General features: G+C 39.8%; 1 protein-coding gene across 4 annotated transcripts in view; it reads left to right on the forward strand.

Moving 5' to 3' along the window:
- The window catches only part of LRRC4C (leucine rich repeat containing 4C), a 3,131,096-nt gene that overhangs the window by 407,321 nt on the left and 2,701,724 nt on the right, over positions 1 to 22,051 (forward strand). For all 4 annotated transcript variants that reach the window (XM_069221814.1, XM_069221813.1, XM_069221816.1 and 1 more), the window contains exon 2: positions 14,249 to 14,338. The gene's annotated coding sequence lies outside the window, so the exon portion shown is untranslated. The remainder of the gene's footprint in view (positions 1 to 14,248; positions 14,339 to 22,051) is intronic.

A 22,051-nucleotide genomic window follows, 5' to 3' on the forward strand; every position in this document is an offset into this window, starting at 1 on the left:
TTTGATATCTGACTTTCTTCAGTTGCTTGATAACATCCTTTTCAAAAACATCAATCGCTTCACATTGTACAGCTGGTAAAAATACAGATTTTGGTTTAAACTTAGTGGGACATGGGCAATCTAATTCTATCCCCAAATCCAATAAGTTCAGTACAGGATCCTCATGAGCCTCAATACCATCATGTAAGCTTGACATCGTATGCAATACCTCCACATCAGAAATGGTTAATGTACTGACATTGTACTTGTCACTTCCCAACACCTCTGAAGTGACCTTTGTATGATACCATTTCTTTAATTTCAGTTTTCTAACCAGATGGAAGAGGTCAATTCTTGTTTGTACATAATCAAAATCCGTTCTGGGGCAGAACGACAGGCCTAATGACAAGAGGCTCCTTTCTTGTTCAGTTAATATTCGCTTTGATAAATTTACTACTGTTGTCACATCATTTTCCGGGCTCTGGTTGTTACGCCCGTATCTTGGCTGCCCGGTTCCTCTCCCTCTGCCTCTTGTACCTCGACCCCTGCCCCGTTGTGGGAATGTTTATTTTCTTTGGTCTATCCTTCCCTGATTGAGGAGGCGAAATTGTTTTAAAAAATTAGACCTACTCGCATTTTTATCTGCAACAGGACCTTTTTCCAAAAGGGAATCAGAGATATCAGACTGGTTCCCATCTGAGACATCACTCTCTTCTACCTCCGACGTGAAATCCCTATTGCTGTTCTTAACTGTTGGTTCTTTATCATTCTCCGCATACCTGTGATCATATTTGCGATGGAAGGTTAGGATCCTGCCCGATTGGTAATCTTTAAAATCTCATAGGAACTTGCTTTGTTTCTTAGACATAATATCTCCTTCAAAATTGTTTAGTTTTTTCTCCAAGTTCTTCTTAAATTCTTCTGTTGCATCCTCTGAAGTCAATGATACAATCTCTGTTGAAACTTTCTCAATCTCTTCCAGAATCTTCTTCCTATCCTTAATTGCATATTTGATTAAAATCTTCATCATATTCAGCGAGCTAATTTTAGAATTTTCCGCCCACTCCTCAAGCATATCAGGGTCCGGATCTTCATACGTAGGTATAGTATATATTCTCAGACCTCTCGGTACTCTTTCCACATCTATGTATTTTTGTAGAGATTCAATCTCCCACCACTTAGAGATCTCCTTCCTCGACAATTTTTCCATTTTTTCGTGAAGTAATTGCAACTTAAGTTCTGAATCACCATTTGCAGAATTTTCCATTATTCCATTAGTATCAATCATGTGAGCAGAAAAAAGCTTGCTGGATTTCTCTTTTCGTCTCACCTCTAAGGAGGAAGCCATATTGGTGATAAAGCCAATGGACCACCAATTGTGGATTCTCAATATCACTGATCCACTCTACCACCACAAGTTTACCTCAATGTGATATAACGCAATTGTAGAAAAAGTTCACCACTGAGAGAGGGGAGTTTCCTTATTATTTTATATTATTTTGTTTTATTTTATTTATTTTGTATTTTGTTTGTAACCCCCACTCATTCAGTTCGAGTATTCCACAGATTTTTCCACTCAAACAATAATTGTTGTTGGTATATCCACATTCCAAACAGAAGGGGAATACAGTTCTTAAAGAAAAATGAAAGTTTCAGTACTCCTCAAAGCGCAATTGCAGTTTTTTAGCACACCTGGCCACAGTTATTTATCCACAGTTATCAGTTCAACCCTCAAAGAAATGAATTATTTCACTATGAATCGTATCCCGGTGCCATATTCCCTATTATGTTTTTTATTTATTATTCATTTTACTAGCACTCCATTTGAAAAAAATCAAGACCACTCTGCAGTTCCAGTGGGCCAAAGACATAAACGACGAGTAGCCTGTGACAGATTGCAGCGCCCAATGAACCAGACTTTGTTGAGCAGTATGGAGAATACCTTAACCGCAGCTGCAGAAAGCAACCAGTCACTACTGTTAACCATTCCACTGCAAGCCCAGGAACTGCAACAATTACGAAATGAAAATGTGGCTTTACGACAAGCCCTGGTATCCTTAACCACAGATGTTCCCACTGTCTCTTCTACCTTGACACCTTGCTCTTCCTCTGGATTCAAGGAGGATCTGCAGAGGATTTGAGGAGGATTCGAGCATCAATAGATTGGCCCCAGACAAACTGGGCAGTTTTCTGCCCATGAGGGGTTCCCCTCCATGTGCCCAAGGGGTCAGGATAGCTGAATACTGACCCATTATATGTTTTTACACAGTTCCGCTCCCCCCAGCCAATGCGAGAAATAAAATGGCAGCCAAAACTTCTCTGTCAGGTTGTGGCCAGCCAATCAGGGCCTTGCTTTTCCTCTGAATCTGCGGAGGATTTGAGAAGGATCTGAGGAGGAACAGCATCCCTATATATACAAATCTGGTTTTCATTTAATAACTAGAAAACTAATGAATGGGTTTTACCAATTCACAAACACTATGCTTTCTGGACCAAGAGATAGCTTTCTGCCAAATTTATTGTGAATCGTCCAGTGAGTCAGGCTGTAGTCGTGTTCAAAATCCCTATGGAAATTAACATGGGGAATAGATGTTTTGGTACCCCACGTCCTTTTTCCCAGTTCCTGCTTGATGGATCACCCCAAAACTTTCCAGACAGCATGAAGATTCATCAACCAGTGCCAAAGATATAGGCAAGTCCAAAAAAAAAGCTTTTTTAATGGAAACTAGGTCCTAACTATTACTGCCTACTGGTGACTGCCAGTAGGTAATATCTCTCTCTCTCTCTCTCCATATATGTATATATATGTTTGTGTGTGTGTGTTTGTGTGTGCTTTGAATTCATTTTAAAGTTGCCATATATGTGTGTGTGTAGATATATATATATATATATATATATATATATATATATATCAGTCACATTTCTTTATTTTAGCTGTAATACATACATATTTCTAAATACATATTTATCTATCTATATATAGATATATATATGTTTAAATATATATGTGTGTGCTGAGACACATCGTACTCCTCAGCAACAGTGACACGGCGGCACAATACAGGATACTTCACGGTCGGATCCTGGTGCATTTTATGATCTATAACGTGAACGCCAGACAATCCCAAGGATGCAGAACAATTGAAAAGTCGGGCCGATGCGTTTCGGCTGTATGCCTTCAACTGGGCCTCCTAAACAATTACAATGGATACCATTTCATCATAAAGTCCTTTCTCTAATACATTGGCCCCCTAAACACTAGAACAGCAACCTGCAACATTTCTATAACAAAAATACTTCTGCCATTTTCCTAATATCAACCTATTCACATTCTCATTTGGAAAAATTAATAGTATTCAAATTCTCATCCCCCCATTCACATTCCCTTTTTAAAACACTATAGGATTTCCTAAAATGCATAATGTTACAGGGTGCATAATCAATGTAACAGTCTTAAAACCAATTATTCTATCTTTACCAGTATATCCTAAAGCATGTAAGGCATATGTAAACATTAGCAAACAATTAAAGCACATGAAATCTCCATAAACATTACTGATTCAACATGTATGTAAACATTATCACATTACAGTGCATAATATATTCATAAACTTTGTTCAGTTAACTCATTCATGTTTCTATCACTCTTACATGGATGTCTGTCCTTATATTGCAATCCTGTAGTCACACTCCTAAGTACATACATTTCATATTTCATTTCAGTATGAGAGCCAGTGGATGATCCATAAATTATTCTATTTTTATTAAAACATCCTAAAGTGCATAATGCATATGCCAACATTAGCATCAATTAAAGTGTGTGATATCTCTGTAAACATTGAGTCAGTATGTATGTTAACATTCTCAGTGCATAATGTATTTATCAACTTTGTTCAGTTAGCTCATTCATGCTTTTCATACATAGATAGCTATCCTTATATTGCAACCCTGTATTCAAACTCCTAGAAACATACAATTCATATTCCATTTCAATATGGGGGCCAGGAGATGATTATCTTAAATTCAAAATAATTCTATGTGTGAATTTAATACCATAATATATTTATGGATATGTTTAAAGTAAATTGTATGGTTCATTGTGATGAACGTCTCACAGTAAAGAAAGAAGGACAAAGAAGGAAGAAAGTGCTATGTGCTAAAAAATAAAATATCATATATTATTATTCTGATATATCCCTATACGTGCAAGAAGATAAAGTGCTACACATAATGTTCAAGTATGTCCCTGATAACTCATAATTCTTTACAAACTTTCCTAAACCTCACTGTTAGGGGATAGAAAGAGCATGTCTCACATTCTCATCAATTGCAATCAATCCAAAGGAAGAAGTAGATTAGGTGCTTTATAAAGTGCTCTGGTATATCCTTATTAATCCATAGTTCATCATATAGCCAAAGATTCCTATACATCTAAAGTGAGAAAAGAAAGAACCATATTTATATTTATTATCAATTATTATCAAGTCAGAAAGGCACCCAGTAGGTACAGGTGTCCAATCATAAATGAACATATAGTTCAACATCTCAGTAATGACCCCATGGAGCGTCTGTCCCCAGAGCCAAAATTAGTTGTGGTTCTTGTCTTCATAATTCCTTCTCCCTGTTGCCACAACTTATATGAGCCCAAATGTATTTGATTCTGTAGTACCAGAAAGTTGTCAGTGAATGCTCATGATGTTGCTCAAAGTGGTAAGTCATGAGGCAATTCTTATCTCCATTGATGATTGCCCTCATATGTTGTGAAATTCCTATTTTCAATTTCTTAATTATTCTCCCCACATAGAGCTTTTCCCATCCACATTTTAGGACATGTAGTACATGGTCCCTGTTGAAAATAATTAGGACATAAATTTTAACCATTTGATCCTCAAAAGTTTGATAGCTCTTGCAATTCAATCCATAATGTCACGCTTTGCAAGAGTTACATTTAGTAAAGCCTTTCATATTCTTGGATAACCAATTTCCCAGTGATCTCATTTTCTTCGATGTAATCTGGAGCCCATTCTGCACAGTGGCTATCAAATGTTCGTCCTTGTTCAACGTGTGTCAGTTTGTTTGCAATATTTTCTTAATACTGGATTGTGCCATACTATATTCCAAGAAAAGTCTCTTTACTTTATTGTCCTTTTATTTCTTATCAGTACATTGTGGATATAAGAGTTGCTTCCTCCTTTTCTCATTGGCTCTTCTTTTTTGCATACACTCTTGGGATAACCTCTCTCATTGAAACATTTGAGCATATCACATATCTCCTTATGAAATTGTTCACCAGTCGAACATATCCTCCTAGCCCTCAACATTTGACTATATGGAATACTCTATTTGAGGGCATTTGGATGGCTACTATCCGCATGCAACAGAGCATTTGCAGCAGTTGGTTTCCTATTAAACCAGTTATCAACTGATTATTAGTCACATTTAACTCCACATCCAAACAATGGGGCTGGCTCCAAGTGCTTGTAAGTTGGATATTAAGGTCGTTGTGGTTTAATTCCTCCAAGAAGGCATTCAAGTCAGTTTTATCCCCTTCCCATAATCTGAAAAGGTCATCTATAAATTTTGTCCATAGCGTGATCTTCTGGAGAGCAATCTCATTCTCTTTGGCTCAGGCTACCTCCTTCTCCTATCACCCCAAGAACAAATGTGCATAGATGAGGGCAAGGGAGGTGCCCATTGCTGTACCCTATTGCTGTAAATAATATGTGTTATTGAAAATGAAAACATGTGTAAGGCAATACCTCAACATTTCCAATAACATTTGGATATGGTCAAACAGTTCAACAGGTCGATCTATCAAAACATATTCACATGCCCAGATTCCCATTTCATGATCTATGGAAGTGTACGATGCTGTTACATCTAATGAGACCATTATATATTCTTGTTTCTATGGAATATGATCCAATTTCCTCAGAAGATCTGTTGAGTGCTGTAAATATGAGGACAAATTGATGACATACGTCTACAAAAACAAATCCAAAAATTGTGAGCTATTTTCCACAGGGACCCAATTAAATTTACTATGGGTCTTCCTTGTGGGTTCTTCATACTTTTATGTATCTTTGGGGGAGGGAGATAAAAGGTATCAATTCTCGCGTTTTCCACCTGCAAATATTGGGACTCATCCCACTCCAAGAGGAATTTTGGTTTCTGATAGATATGTACTTCGGTCCATCAGGATAATATAACTTCCCTTATCCGAAGGTTTGAGAATCAATGAGGAATTGTTCCTCAAATCAAGAATATCTTTCCAATCCTTAATTGAGAGATTGCTCTTTTTTGGGTCATTTCACCATTCTTTTCTTAGTCTACTTAAATCTTCTACCATTAACTCGTAGAAAACATCAGTTCAGTTTCCCGTGGGTAATTGAGGGCAAAATTTGCTTTTAGATTTCAAACCACTTCCTATCTGGGGGTCCGTTTCAAATCCTATATGTATCAGTGCATCCCTCTAGAAATCCCTTTCTCTTAGTTCTTGATTTCCTGTTTGATATGTAACATTGTTAATTATGTCCCCTTCCATTCTGTGTACATTATCTTTCATACCTTCCATACCTTTCATTCTCAAGTCACGGATGGCAACAAGATCACTGATGTCAGATATTTTAAACAACAATGGTTTAGATCTCACAGAGAGTCTAATTTTAGTTGTTCTACATTTCATCTGATAAATCCTATGAAGTTTTAGTTTCATTGTGTATATATATATATATATATATATATACACCTCAATTCTGCAGTCAATAAAGTCAGGTTGTGACGCTGGGCACCTCTCTTGGTTCTTATTCAGTTTAATTGGTGAAATATTTACCACACAAGATTTTGTTTCAGATGTCTCTTCATTATACATCAGTTCTACTTATATCCTTTGGTCTTTCCTTGGTCTCATTGTCATGCCCCTCCTCATCCTACATTTTCTTTTCTGTAATTTTGTAGCATCCTGTTGCCCCCACCTTGGTGCATTGTCATTCTTAGAAGTCTCAGTTCTCTGTGAAAATCCATTTTCTGTGGGTGTTACATCCGTATTGAAGCCCGGGTCAAAACTAACTTCACTCACTCATGGTCTTGTTTGTTGATCTCTCCAATTTCTCTTTTGCCCTCAGATTATCAAAACTTTTAGCAAAAGTATAAATACAATCATATTGATAATCCAGTCTGTCCCTGATGAATTTTCATGCATTCCACTCCATTATCTCCTCATCATATTCTTGCAAAGAGTTTTCCATTTTTGCTAACTGCTCTTTCACTGTACAGCCATCTTCATATGTCTCTAGCTCCTTTGTAATTGATTCTATCTTGATTGTCTGTAGTTCCATCTCCCTTTTGGCATGTTTGATCAAGGTTTTTGTTTATCTTATTGAGTACTCTTCTATGTTCTCACGCCACTCATTTATTAAGTCTTCATCCATGTCTTCTTATGTTGGCAACAACATTATCCATAAACCCATTGGGATTCCTTTACATTCCAGATATGTCATTTCCCAACATTGTTTAGCTTCTATCCTTTTTGCTTTCTCTAATTCCTTAATCAATTAAGTTGATGTTCTATTAACAGTATTCATAGTGTTTCCTGTCCTCATTTCCACAGATTTATCAGCGAACGCATGTTCAGCTGCTCTTTCCACTTGGCCTGTCTCACCTCCATTCTTTTTAAGAAGGAGGGAGTAATATTTTTCTTGTTGTAGTGTTTGTAGGTAAAGTTTAAATTATTTAACTATAAATGATTCATTTTTAATCCATCCATTGATCAAATTTGATCAAATTTGTCATTCTATCAATGTTCAACACACTCTCATTTTCACCATGCGGAGTTAATCAACTGCAAGTTCTTCTAGTCGTTCAACTAATACCTCTCCTTTCACTATTTATGCTACCAGGCTGCTGATTCTTGTACCTGTTAGTCCATTATCAGAACCTGCGCCTCCTTCAGCTCATTCTATCTCCGATCTCGGGTGTGGGACTACACCTTTATGACTCTTATCATAATTCTCCCCTGAGGGAAAAGATCGGACTTACCCAGCAGGCGAATATAACCCCCTTGCACACCCTCCAGTAAACGCGCCGGGCACCTCCCCTTACCTGAGAAAAGCCTGTTCACTCACGGGGGTCACTTTTTCTTGTTTTCAGCCATTTATATGTATGTGCATGTTTTTAGATGCATTGACCATTAATTTATTAACTTACTTGTGATATAATAGACTCCTAATGTAAAGACAAGAACACTTACTGCTAGCAATTACTTTCTTTTGTGTGGTATTCCTCCAGATTTTTGCCTTCACTACCAGATTTTTGCTGAACCCGTTTTGTTGGCTTTAGGATTCAGCACACTTTACTTATGTTAACCACAGGTAAAGTGCTTGTGTTATCCTTTTCAAACATGGTAAAAGTGGCGTCCCAAGAAGAAGAAATCCAAACACTCCTGGACCTGAGAAGAACCAGAAGGAGTACTGCTGTTCTGTCTGAAGAAAGAAGAGTTAACCTGTGTACCTTGAAATGAGAACCCCAGATATGACTCCAAGGGATTGTTGGTGGACCTCCTCTTTGAGCTACAGGGACACAACAAGTTCCCATAGGCCTTTCCTGTTTCCAGCTGACCAGATCCAGCTCTGACCTGATCTAGTCCCTCTGCTGGCCTCTATGGGATTAAGACCTGACCTAAATGGTCTATCCTAAAGGCTCTGGGCCCTGGACCCTTGACTGAAGTCTGAGTATATGTCTCCCTGCCTAACTGAAGGTTTTACTGGAACTAATGCAAAGTGACTCAAAGCCCCCTAAAGAGCCACATTGCTCCTCACAGAACGCTCCATCGGATCTGATGCAAAGTGATGCAAAGCCCCCACAGAGAAGTGAGGCTTCTCATTGTGGGAATCTGTGGATCTGATGTTGATTGACACAGAGCCATGCCACATAGATCCTGACTAAAAGATTCACCGCTCTTCACACAAAGTGACATGAAGCCATGAAGAGCTGCCCTAGTCATCATTGATGGGTCCATCAGATCATATGTGAAGTGATGCAAAGCCTCACAGAGTCTGGCTTTGATGCTCAGCAACTTAGACTTCTGCAAAGCAACTTTATAAGTCCCCGCACAAAAGTCAGAAGGCAAAACCCCCAGTAGGATGAACTTGCTCCAATGTCTGACCTGCTCTCCATTGCAGTTGGCCTGAACTTGTGATTTTGTCCCGGTCCGGCAAGACTAGGTATTAATATTTTACTCATTGTCTTTAAATTATGCGTGAGTGCTTTAGAGCCAAACTACCTGTAAGTTAAGCACAGGCTTTTTTAATGGCCTTTGCCTGTCACCCAGATAGGGATTGTTTGAAGTGGGTGTTTACCCCTTTCAACCAATAATCCAATTTGTTATATTTTCCATTCAATGTTTTGGCTCGCAATTTAGTGATACCCGATGTAATGGCTGTAAAGTAACAATTAACTAGTACTAATCATGATAAAGAATCTTTTCAACTATAATTTAAGGTTTCTTAGCTTGTCACTTTGAAAATTGTCAACCAAATCATCAGAATAATTTGATATTGAATACAATGTACAGAAAATGTTGCCCATGATCTCTCGGTATGCATTCCCATATTCAATCCTGCCCCAATCTGTTATAGCCATTCGGCTTGAGATCTAGGTTGCACCCTTTCTGCACTTCAACTAACAGAACATCAATTAGCCTCCTATTTCCAGCACACTGATTATTGACCTGCCTCTTTGGTAACTCTTGATGCTCGGCTGTTGTGATTGCACCTTTGCCAACAGACTTAAACTACAAGAGAGATGTTAGCACTTTTAGTGTTCGGCACTTCCTTCAACCCCGCAGTTCTTACCCATAAATGTCCAATTGATGCCACGTCCATCCAAGGCTGGCTTTAGCGTAGGAGGCTCCGGGTGCAGCAGTTTTTGTTGGTGGTCCCTATGACCTCCTTCTTCACAGATTCCCTCCCAAACACCCTCCAGTGGTGCCCCTCATCTCTCTTTAGCCCCTCGCTCACATTTATTTTTTAAAGCTACTCATCAAACGCAGGGTGTTGGAGCGCTTCACATCACAAACATAATACACAGAGATACTGAATCATACAAGTGTATTAATCTAATATATTGGAAACATTACTTAAGACAAGGAGGGCTACAGATGTGGGATTCACATGTCAGCCGTACTAGCAGGCATTATATGTTAAGAATGAATGATCTCGAGAAACAAAGGGCCAGATGTACTAAGTTTTCATGCACCATAGTCACGGAGGTTGCTGCACTGCATTGCTTGATGAGAGCACAGCAGCTCGTGAGACATGGCACTGTTGCTCTTTCTCCTACTGCTGGCATACCTTAGGCTGCCTTGGTCCAGTGCACACACCCTTGTACCATAGGGCGTTGATGTATGCATGATGTCAAGCACAGGTTTTATACTGAAGGATTACCCTTCCAACAAAAAATTCTATATGTTGACAAAGTTTAACATTTTATCACTTTGTATGTATGCGGTCTTGGTGTAGTACACATGCAAAGTTGGAAAGGATTGAAGAAAATAAGTCTTTCCTCCAACTTTACACCTTCCTCAAGGAGGCATACTTTTTTTAGATGCAGATGCCTTTCTTCCAAAGTTAATAGGCAGAGATTAGCATCAAAGCTGATTGATTGGTGCATAATCACATTCATATACCACCCATTGTACTATTCCTTGAAGAACTTTGTGCTTCTTTAGGGATACTTTCCAGTGCAATTCGTATTTGCACTGGAAAGTAAAACCCAAAACAAAACGTTGCACCGTGTATGTGTCACCTTCGTAAACCTAGCGAAAAAGTGTTAGTAATCCGCAGCATAAAGTTAGGATTTGAAACGTAAAATAATGATTTGGAGTGTATACCATTTTTAGCAAACATCTAAACACAAAAGATTGAGGGTAAAAAATTAAGGCCCCAAACATATGTCTTGCTTTTGCATGTTGCTCTCTGATGCTTGTTCATAGCTCACTGAACTATATTACAAGGAATGAAGCTTATGAACTCCAAAGTAACAAAAATATCTCTGTGACAAAAGCAGTAACCCACTGAGCTATCTTCATAAAATTCAAATCTATGATCTGCATCTTAAACATTCTGCTTTTCAGCTGAAACATGAACCCTCTATGCTACTTTATCATTATTTAAAACTAAAACTGCGAACAGACGAATCTGACATCTTTCTCTCAAGAAGGTTGAGCACCAGAGTTATCATGCTGTTGCTTATTATTTGCTGACAAATGCAGTGATTGAAGACTTCTGTAGGCTATTCTCATCTCGCCTCAGCCTGTTACACAAATTCTGCCCACCCAAGGTTGGGTCCTGGTGCAAGAGCACCAGTCGCACTGCCCTAAAGCCAGCAGGGCACCCAAAGCTCCTAGGTGCTAACACCAGGCATATTGTGGGAAGGGGCAAGTGCTACCAGTCAACAACTATTAGAGCTATCAGTGGCCAAAGAGCCCTTATAATAGGCTACATGTCTATTTTGAGCAATAGGCATGCGCAGTGTGACTTCCTCCGCGTGCAGCCTACCACATGTAATTATCCTATTGCGATAGTCCACTTCAGCCAGGCAAGGGATCAAATTGATTAGTGTGACATTTTAAGCAAATGTTAGAAACGTTGCAAAAGCAGCAGTATCTCATCGGGGTGGACTTGGGACTTAGATGTGGCTACTTTTGGTCCCAGGAGGCTGGCACCTCCTCAATAGGTAAAGAGGTGGACTTGAGAGCAGCCCACTGTGACCAAAGTTACTATCAAGTAGGACCTAAAAGGCCTGCACAGCAGTGATCTCTGCTTCCTCCTGGCTAATAACCTGTCAAGAAATGTGCCACTGGCATGGGCAGCCCAGCCTTCACCTCTCTTCCTGTAGAACCCTCTGTCGGACTTTTAAAATTATTTTAGATTTGTCAGAGGTTGCAAACTCTTGATTTGGTTCCATTTACTACTGCGGCCAGTTGGAACGTTTTTTAGAACTTTTTCTGTTGAAAAAATACAGCGTCATAAAGTTGCAGTGTTTTATGTTTTCTCCATAGATGAGGTCCCTTGCATTTCCAAGTGATACCGCAGTGGAGCAAAAAATTAAAAAAACACTTTATGTCAAGTGGAGCAAAAATATCACTTTGGCAATGTGTGAAATCTTAACAATAAATAGCTAGATTTTTATTTCTATATTCTGTGTTGGTTTCTAAACAAAATCATGGAGGTTAATTTTCACATATTAGTCTATAATAGAATTCTGAAGGTATATGGCATTCCTCACTCTGAGTATTGTGGCGCTCGGTGCAATATTTACCCCTTTTTGTCTTACCCATTGTGCCCTGGGACCCTGAGAGTTCTCATAACACTAAGGGGAGACAATGTTAAAGTTGCGGTGGCCTCCACGAATTCTGAGGGCTTCATTTACAAGTCCCTAGCGGAACATTGTGCCACTGAAGCACTATTTTTTGGATACTCTGGTGACGCAGTGTGCTGGCCCATATTTACAAGCTCATGCAAAGCCACTTTGCTTGGCTTTTCGTGGCCTTGTAAATACGTCCCCCTTCCACACATAATGCTGCGTGAAAGGGGACTTCCATGAGTGTTGCTGTGGGTGTTCCCAGGCAACATCCATGGAATCTGACGCATTCCCAGATCTACAAGGTTGGGAATGTGTTAGATTCCTATGCCACCTCAGGGGTGGTGTTAAAATGGCACAACAGGAAGAAATAAAATTATTTCTCCCCATTTTGTTGTCTTTCTGCGGTGCACATAGAAAGAGGAAAACACCTTTAATGACTGCCCCTTTCTGCACATAAACAATCATCCTCGCAATGCAGACACCCTTGCACCATGGTGCAGGGGTGCCTGCGTTGGCGCTAGGCAGCAGTTTGTGCACCAGTGCAGAGGAAATGCACTCTCAAAATAATGCAGTGTGGCGCAGCAAGCTGGCTTGCAGTGCTATGCTGCGTCATTTGTTTGTAAATGAGCCCCTTAGTCACCTGCAACAGGGACGGAACCTAGTCAAAGCTATTATGTAAGGTGGAGACGAACAAGGTTATTGTACCTGGTGAAACGTAATCTGAGGAAGTGGCTGTGAACCAGGTGAAAAGGCAACAGTGGTGCCCTCGTGAGTAGCCAATAGATTGCTTCTGGTGCATATCAGTGAAGAAAAACAGACAACCTCAGAAATGCCCTCATCAGCAAAAATCTTCATTGTACCACCTTCAAGAAAATGCTGCGCCCACAACTGAGTGTTGGGTTTAGAATAGTATAACTTTATTATCATTAGGTATTATGAAATGTACTCTTGCTAAGTATATTCTTATTAAAAAAGAAAGGGCTTGAATTCTGCAAGGAAGGTTTCTTTCTGGTTGAACCCACCTAGTGAGTGGCATTCTGACCAGTCAAGACTGTGGAAGCACCACCAGTCCCTACTGATAGTTTCTTGACTCCACAGGTGCAAAAGGCTTGTAGTCATTAAAATGTCTTTAGGTAAATTATTCCTTCTTATCTGGGATTCTCTTCTCTCAGATCAGGTTATATTCAGTTTGCTCCCCATTCTAATCTGATGAGAAATTCTAGTTGAGGCTCGAAAGGGAGTTTCCGCTTGAAAGGGGATCATAACTGGTGCAAAATACCTCACTTTGGTACGTGGTGATATTTGTGCAGTTTCTTGACCCTTCAGAATGCTGATTTAATCCTTAATTCCTATTGGTCAGTTGTTAGTTTTTGATCCCACTGAAGTTATGGCTAATATAAAAGTTTCTTGATGGACCCTTCACTTGAGAGATGACCCCAATCGACAATCATTAGTTTTAGCCTGTAATTGAATTAAACTGTGCTAAAACGCACTTAAGTATTCAGGCTCTTCATGTCCCATCATTCTCTTTCACATACATGCAAGGATCAGCGAAAGATATAATAGCCCTTAGTGTTTCTTTTTTTTTTTTTAATCCGGCAACTGGCAAGAGACGAATAAATTGTTGTGGTGCTAATACTAAAAAAAAAATAACAGATTATATCCTCTGATGTGAACTTTCTGGAATCTCTTATGTGTACCTACAATTTTATAAGCATAAAGTGGTGCACACCTACACATGCACACAGAGCGAGACCTGTGCCTGTCCAGAACAGCTGGATTACTGACGACACTCTTTCTCCTTTCCCTTGGAATATTAGTGTCAAAAGAAACTGATCATTTTAAATTGAAGATGAACAGCTTAACCATGTCTCCTGAATTCTCTCATTGTCTGCATTATTCATAGGTGTTGACTGGGATCCCACGATGTGTGATGCCATTGCTATATTTCTTCTAAGGATCGAACGTCTATGATCAGCTCATTCTGGATGAAAAGGTAGGATGAGTTTCTACAATATATAAATAGATTATCAAACTGATAATTTAAAAAAACAAGCCTGCCTGATCATGTGGTCACCAGTGCTTAATGTGTGAAAGAATCTGTGGCAGTACCCAAAGTTTTGCTCAGTGACAGTTATCACACTTGAAGGTACTGAATTGCGGTTATGACACCAGGTGCCTTTCAGGTTCTTTTCCATCCCTACCTTCTTTGTCATATTTTTCCATCTTTCTCTTCCTCCTTCTTGTATTCTTCTCTCTCTGAGTCAAAGTTAGATGTCAACAAATAATGTTGAAAAATAAGCAAAAATGAGTTCTGGTGAACCTCAACTGCAACCACCAGCTTGATACATTCTCTAAATTTTTCAAGGGACACAGAGGTTTGATCCCCTTCATGAAGGACTTAGTGATCTCCTTCATGAAGGACTTAGTCAATGTGCTAATCCAAATCAGGAAACCTGCTGTACTGCAACAATTCCACAATCTAATGAGTAACATTTGAGCAAGATGTGTTCTAGGTAATCATTAATCACATAAGATGGCACAAGGATAATCTTTTGCACCCCAAACACTCTTTCAAGACATGGCTGTTCGAGCAGTAGCAGCTCCCCCACCCCCTCAGCGTCTTGAGAACCTCACAGGTGAGTAATGCGCTTTACAAATACTCTGATTGATTGATTGATTGATTTCTTTCATTAAGGAATAACACACTAAAGAACACTAAAACACAAAAGATCCATTTCAAATACTTATCCTGGAATCAAAATTCTGTTCTAGTGCACATAATATGAATTTGAGCCGCAATGAAAACAAACAATATGGCAGCAGTAACAAGAACCAAATGTGTATAATAGATACCATTCCAACATGATTGCTTCTATTAATCTATAGCAGTGCTACCCTCATTTTGCTACTTCTAAGCACTAATCTAATTTTAGCAAAGCAGAAAATAAAACCTATTTCTAGTTTCAGAGATGGTACACACCAATGTACCTGTTTGATCAAGGAAGTTCTATGTTGACTAAAACAGCAATGTTTGTTATTCTCCAGAAAGGACAGAGGAGGTGGGCCCTTAGGACCATGCCATAAAGTGCAGAGAGGTGTCCCGCTGCTGGGATGCAGGACTCAGGGCACTGTGCTAAAGTGGGATAACCTTTGCCAGGGATCATCACCCTCCAGGAGGGGGCAGAGGAGGTGGGCTGCTCCCCTTGGGACCATGCCATAAAGTGCAGAGAGGTGTCCCGCTGCTGGGATGCAGGACTCAGGGCGCTGTGCTAAAGTGGGATAACCTTTGCCAGGGATCATCACCCTCCAGGAGGGGGCAGAGGAGGTGGGCTGCTCCCCTTGGGACCATGCCATAAAGTGTTGAGAGGTCTCCTGAGGTGCAGGGTGCACCTGGGCATAGCCCAGGACAAGGACGGGCCTGTGAGTACCTGAAAAAGGTATGACAGGGCCTCACCCCTTGGCCCTCTTTATTAAGGTGTCTTTTTATAACCTTTGAATATTCATTTCTGGGCTGCCTATTCCAGAGGACCCAAATCGCAATGATCCTTATCTGTGGATCGTCTGTGTTTGCATTGTAGTTGTTATTGCAAGATATCCTTGGTTAGCGTAATTTATGGCTCTAGATTTGCTGATACTAGTATAAGACATTTCTGTGTCCTACTTTGGTCCTCCATCACAGGGAAAAGGCAGGCCACTGAGCCAGTGGAAGGAGCTAGAAGGCATTCAAGAGCGCAAGACGTGCTGCCGAGAATTGCATCCTCCAAAAGACTGTTGGCCTGATAGAGGAAGTAGAGTTCATTTTCTATAAAAATAATAAGTTAGTTTGACAAAAGCAAAGGTACAAGTGTTAAACTAAGCAAATTCTACAATACAAAAGTCCATTCTAGTGACCCTTGCAGGTAAGCTGACCTAAATAATGCTCCATGAGCTGCTCCAGTTCCCCCTCGTAAAAGATTATACAGAGTCTAACCCAAGTTAGTAAAAAACGATTTAAACCTCCTTATGGAAGAAGCATATTCAAGAAGGCTGTGAGCTGTCTGGAATAAACAAGCACCTTCACTTAGAGACTGCTGTTGTATGTACCAAACGCTTTATTCTGTGATGGCCGTTGATACTTATAACAACATTATGCACAAACCCATGCAATTAGTTGAGTAGAGAAGTGAAATCTATGTAAAGGCTAGATTGGAGTAGCTAACTATGGAATTCTGCAAAATCAGACCTCTGATATTGCAACTAAATTGTAGACTTACAGAATCCATGGGGAGAGGTATTCTACAATAGGAGCCACAATAGGTGTGCCAAACTAAGACATTGATTCAATTTACATCATCTAGCAAACAGACTAACAACTTGCAATTACTGACTAGATCACTTTCGTCTCTTTGCGTTATCCATATAGAAAAGCCCATCCTTGAGCAGAAGCCAAATAAAGGGAGTCCTAGAGGTGGACCTAGGGAGCCAACTACACCTACATACCAGATGTACAACATTGACCATCACGTGCTTGGGGTATGATACAGTGGAGAGTAACGGAAGGACTGATGATTTTGGTCCTAATGATAGAAATGACTGACAAATGAGTTATATTCCATCCTCTGCTAAGATAGATTCCTTGTGCTCCATCCATGCCAAAAAACAGACCCTTCGGTGCTACAGTGTTCATGACTAATATTCCGAACCTAAATTGCAAGGCAGGAGAAGTTGCTGGCTCATTCACTAATAAAGTGAATCACTGGATAACATATAACCACCAATCTTGTGCATTCAGATTTGTTGTCCATGGAATGTCTCTCATGGGACTCCAAAAATGCTGACTGTATAAAGTTAGTTCTAAATGACATCTGGTTGGGTGAGGGCCTGGTTGCTTTGAACACCCATATGTTTCCACCAAAGGGCTCCAACATCAAGTCTAAAACAAGCTTAAGGAACTTTCCTATAATTAGCACAGGGCAGAAGACAGTTATTAACACTCTACCAAATCGCTGGACACTCCTATTTTGCTACCACAAACTGCTTCTGCATTAACAGAGGTTGATTGCCTTGATCTTCTTTTATTCTCACTGTAGTTTGTTTGTAATCATATATCTGGTGGTTCTGGTTTGGAGCATTCATTCAAATCTGAATAACACGAAGATACCAACCAAGCTGGAATTAACCCTGCAAAGCCAGTTCCACCATTAAATTGTGAGTAGATGAGATGGTCATGGTCAATGAAAAGGAGGGATTTAGTTTGTTATCTTGTAATACAGCAGGGCAGCTCCTGAAATTGGATGACCTGGACTGGGATATTCTTATTGATCAGTGTTGCTTATTTCAGGAAACCTGGGCACTGGAGCCTCTGTATAGGATAGGCTTTATGACCTATAGTATTGAAGCACTCCTAGGTCTGCCTATTTGGTTTAACATTTGTAAATTGTTCTGTTAGAGTGTTAGTTCACTAATTCACTTGACATCTTAGAGATGAATATTCGGACTAAAAGCAGGATGTTGGTGAACCTCTATAACATTTCTAACAATGACCAGGAACAAAGAGTACTCTACCTTAGTCTCCTGAACAACATCTAGCTAGTATCATCAACTGCCCCTCTGTTATCCTTGCAGGGGACTTTAATGTGACATAAGACCCCTTAGATTGTATGTGTAGTGTAACAGCCCAAGAGGATGTAGGTTGGGGAATTCCTAGTCTTGATGCTGTCCCTATCGAAGCCTCTACCCTAGCTGTTATTCAGTGAGCATCTGTCATGCTTACACATTGATTATGAGCCTCTAATGGGCGCATTAAATCAGAAAAAGAGAGGGCATATACATTGCTTAGAGGCCCTTATAGAAGCAGATTGGATTACTTTATACTGGATATGGCACCCTGGCATAATTAAGCTGATTTCAGGATTGTAGACAATAGGGGTAGTGACCACAATGTGAGCCATCCTATTCTGAAAGTATAAATGATTCATGACTTAAAACACCCTAAAACAATAGAATCTGTTCTACCAGGGAAGGAAGACATCGGGTTCTGAAACAGTCCCAGGTGATCTCTATCGTTGAGAGTTGGAAATATGGGAACTGTATGTGTGTGCAACAGAATAATGCTTAGAGTCAGTATGCCTGAATCTTGGCATGGGGCGAAAATCATCCCTATATTTAAAAAGGGAGTTAGGGTGACCCTGAAAATCACAGGCCTCTCTGCAGATCTTAGACAAGCTTCAAGGATGGTTGCATGAAGCAAAGGTCTTTTCATCTTATCAAGCTAGCTTTAGAAAAAATATCAGCACATTGATCAAGTCTTCAGCTTTAGTATGATTTGTTGAAAATACTTCAGGTTAAAAAAAGAGTCCTTGTATGTGTCATTTGTTGACCTGAGGGCTGCTTTCGATTTTCTTCCCAGGAAGAAACTATGGGGCACCCTTAGGTCAATGGGAACTCCAGCACACGTATTAGACATTATAATAAGGCTGCACAAACATAACTGTTCCCAAGGCAATTGTGGTGAGCTAACCAATCACTTCTCTGTCAAGCAAGGTGTAAGGCGGGGGGTGTTCTGGCTCAGCTTTGTTTTCCTTGTATATTAATGGAGCTAAAGATTGCCTAACCCAGTGGTTCCCAACATGTGGTCTGGGGACCCCTGGGTGTCCTCGAATCTTTCTCCAGGGGTCTGGGGCTGCTTAGAGAATTTAATAATATTAACAGATTAGGTCCCCAGATCTCAGTACTGACTCATCAAGGGATCCCCAGATGCCAATAGTTATTCAGTGGGGGTCCCCAGGTTCCAGTACTGATTAAGTGGGGGTCCACAGAAGTCAAAAGGTTGGGAACCATTGGCTTAACCAATTGTGTTCATGATGCACCTAAACTGGATAACACTTTTGTTCCAACATTACTTTTTGTTGATGTTACGCCACTCTTACCTCATGCCCTAAAAGGCTTGCAAAATCTTTTGTATAAACTTCTTGAGTATTGCAATACTAGCGGTCTGGAAATTAATATCAATAAAACTAAATATGTGATTCTAAGACCCATTAGGTCTTTTAGAGGAATTATGGGGACGCAGGATTATGGCTGGAAAGGGTTGACAACTTTGAGTACTTGAGACTCAAATCGGTAATAACCTTCAGTAGCATTCCCACTTACAGAAAAGTAGCACATTAACGCTAAACATGGCGACTGAAAGTAGGAAATTGTATAAAACCTCATTCACTAAACTAGTGTCCCCGATGATTGAAGTATACAGAGCAAAGATACAAATAGCTGTCCTCTATTGAGCTGAAATATGGGGGATGATTAACACAACTGAGCTGCCCAGGAGGGACTGCAGTTTTTTGAGGTGGTTATCTCATCTTCCACAACGCACTCCCTCTATACCCCTGTACTTCGATCTCAGCCTGCAGAAACTAGGTGACATAGCAGCCCTTAAGAGTTTAATGTATTGGGTTAGATTGTGGGCCACACTGGAGTTAATGCCATATTGAAGAGATCTTAAAGAGATCATATGGTTAGATAAGACATCTGTTTTACCGTATATAGCTCACATTAAATTATGATTGAAGACTTTGGGAATGGAAACTATTTTGGTCGACCCACTACAAATTATGAAATCTAGGAAGAGGATTTTAAAAGCTGCTTTTTGTAGTTATGGTACAGTGCAGTCCCATGGTTTCATACAAACGAAAAGTCTAACTGATAGGTTTTTTCACTCACAAGCCATTTTCCTGTTTGGATGTCATTTTGTCAAATTCTTCAAAAAACGTTTTTGTTAAATTTAGAGTTTGAATTTTACTTACAAATAGTTTTATGATCATCTGGAATCATAGCCATGGCGCTAGAGGTCATTGCCCATTCTGCAGAAAAAATCTTTTCTGTCTGTTAGTTAAGTCCGCAAGAAAGGAATGGAAAAGACCGCAATGCTTGAATTTTGCTTTTCGATCTTATATCCCTGCACTTTGAGTACTACAGTTGGACATGTGTGCACTCAATAGGCTTATGGTTTTCAAGGAAGCATATTTGGTTCCCTTTTTGTTTTTCGACGAAGGTTTTGTTATTGGTTTGTCTACTGTCTTTTTTTGTAATAAGCATAAATTGTATATTTCTAGTCATTATTGATAAATCTTATGTACTGTGTTATTTTTAGTGTGTTTTAAGGGGTGAATCCCCGAAAGAAAAAAGATTGATTGATGGATTGAAGCAGTCAGCATTTTACATAATAGTTCTGAATATATGCATGTCAACTTATCACATTGCAAAACATTATATTATAACTAAACATGTGGCACGAATCAGACACATTCAACATTCTGATTAGTTGACTAGCACATGTAACTCAAGCAGACTAGTGTCCCGAACATGAAAATAAACAATATCCATGACAGGTCCAGGCAAGCACTGATGATATCCATTGTTTGTTCATAGTTAGCCACACATTTGTGTTGTGTAAGAACTGGCGATTTTACTCTGCACCCTGCAAAAAACCATTGCAGAAGGGCTTTGACAAGTAGCTTTCTCTTTACCTCTGGGGTGATTTGATCAAAATGATTTATAATTTTTCCACCTGGTTAGAAACCTCCTGACATTTTCTTTTAATTGCATCCACTGATACAACCCACTTGAAATATGTCAAAAACCTAAACATTCCTTGTAACTACAGTCTGAATTACACAGATTTGTTTGTTAAAACATACAGATAAAAAAAAGTGAGGTTAGTTGTACATAGTTAAGCAGTTGCATGGTGTGTGGATTAAAGAGATCTCTTTGACACCAGAAAGAAAAGAATACGGGGGATGTACAAAGCAGTTGATGGGGAGATTGGACCATGCACGATTGAAACATGCCACCATTACAACACCTCACTGCTTAATGATAACCTCGTCAAAAGCCAATGCCTTTACATTGGCCATCACTCAGGTAGCACATTATAATTATAACATACCCTCTTTTATGTTTACTATGCCGCAAGGTGGTCATCCTTGTGATTGAGTGAGTCCATCTCTTAGAAATAAGGAGTATACTGAGGACATCACAGCTTCCCTTTTGCACTCTGTGTATAGCCTCCTTCAGGAACCTATAGGAGGCACAGTTATTTCTGTCTTGGGTGTTCATCTCTATTTAGCCATTGCCTAGCCAGCATCTGTTTGTGTTTCCCCTTTTTCATGCTTTCAACCCTCTGCCTCCCTGTACTGCTCAGATCTATTGGTGCTGCAATGATCTCACAGTGGTGCTTGGAGTAGATTGAAGAAGGCCAGATTCATCTATGATTTTGTATGTCTGGTCAAAGACAAGCATAAAGTCAATGACTTAGAGGAGATGCAGATGCACTGAGGATGGGTAATGCATTGTGATGTAGAGATGAGTCCTAAATTGGAGCAGTGCTTGGTCTGTTGTTCCTGTGATGCATTGAAGGATTCAGGTGGCTTAGCTCCCCTACAGTCGTGACTGTTGTCTTCTAATTGTCTGGGTCTCACCATTACACTGCTGTACCTACTGGGAATTGAAGCATCTTGGAATTGCTCACTTGTTATCCCTTGATGTGGTAGACGCATCCTTTAGAATATGGACCACAGTTCTAGTTGCGCCTTCTGAGATCATGTCCATCAGGCTCTTGATCAGTGTTTTGGCCATGTTGAATTGAAAGAATGAGTATGTATTTCTGTGGGAAAGTCTTCATTTTTGTCCTGGTCACCCCTAAACATTTTGGACAGATACTGGTGGTTAC

Source organism: Pleurodeles waltl, chromosome 3_1, assembly GCF_031143425.1.
Source record: "Pleurodeles waltl isolate 20211129_DDA chromosome 3_1, aPleWal1.hap1.20221129, whole genome shotgun sequence".
Taxonomy (NCBI): domain Eukaryota; kingdom Metazoa; phylum Chordata; class Amphibia; order Caudata; family Salamandridae; genus Pleurodeles; species Pleurodeles waltl.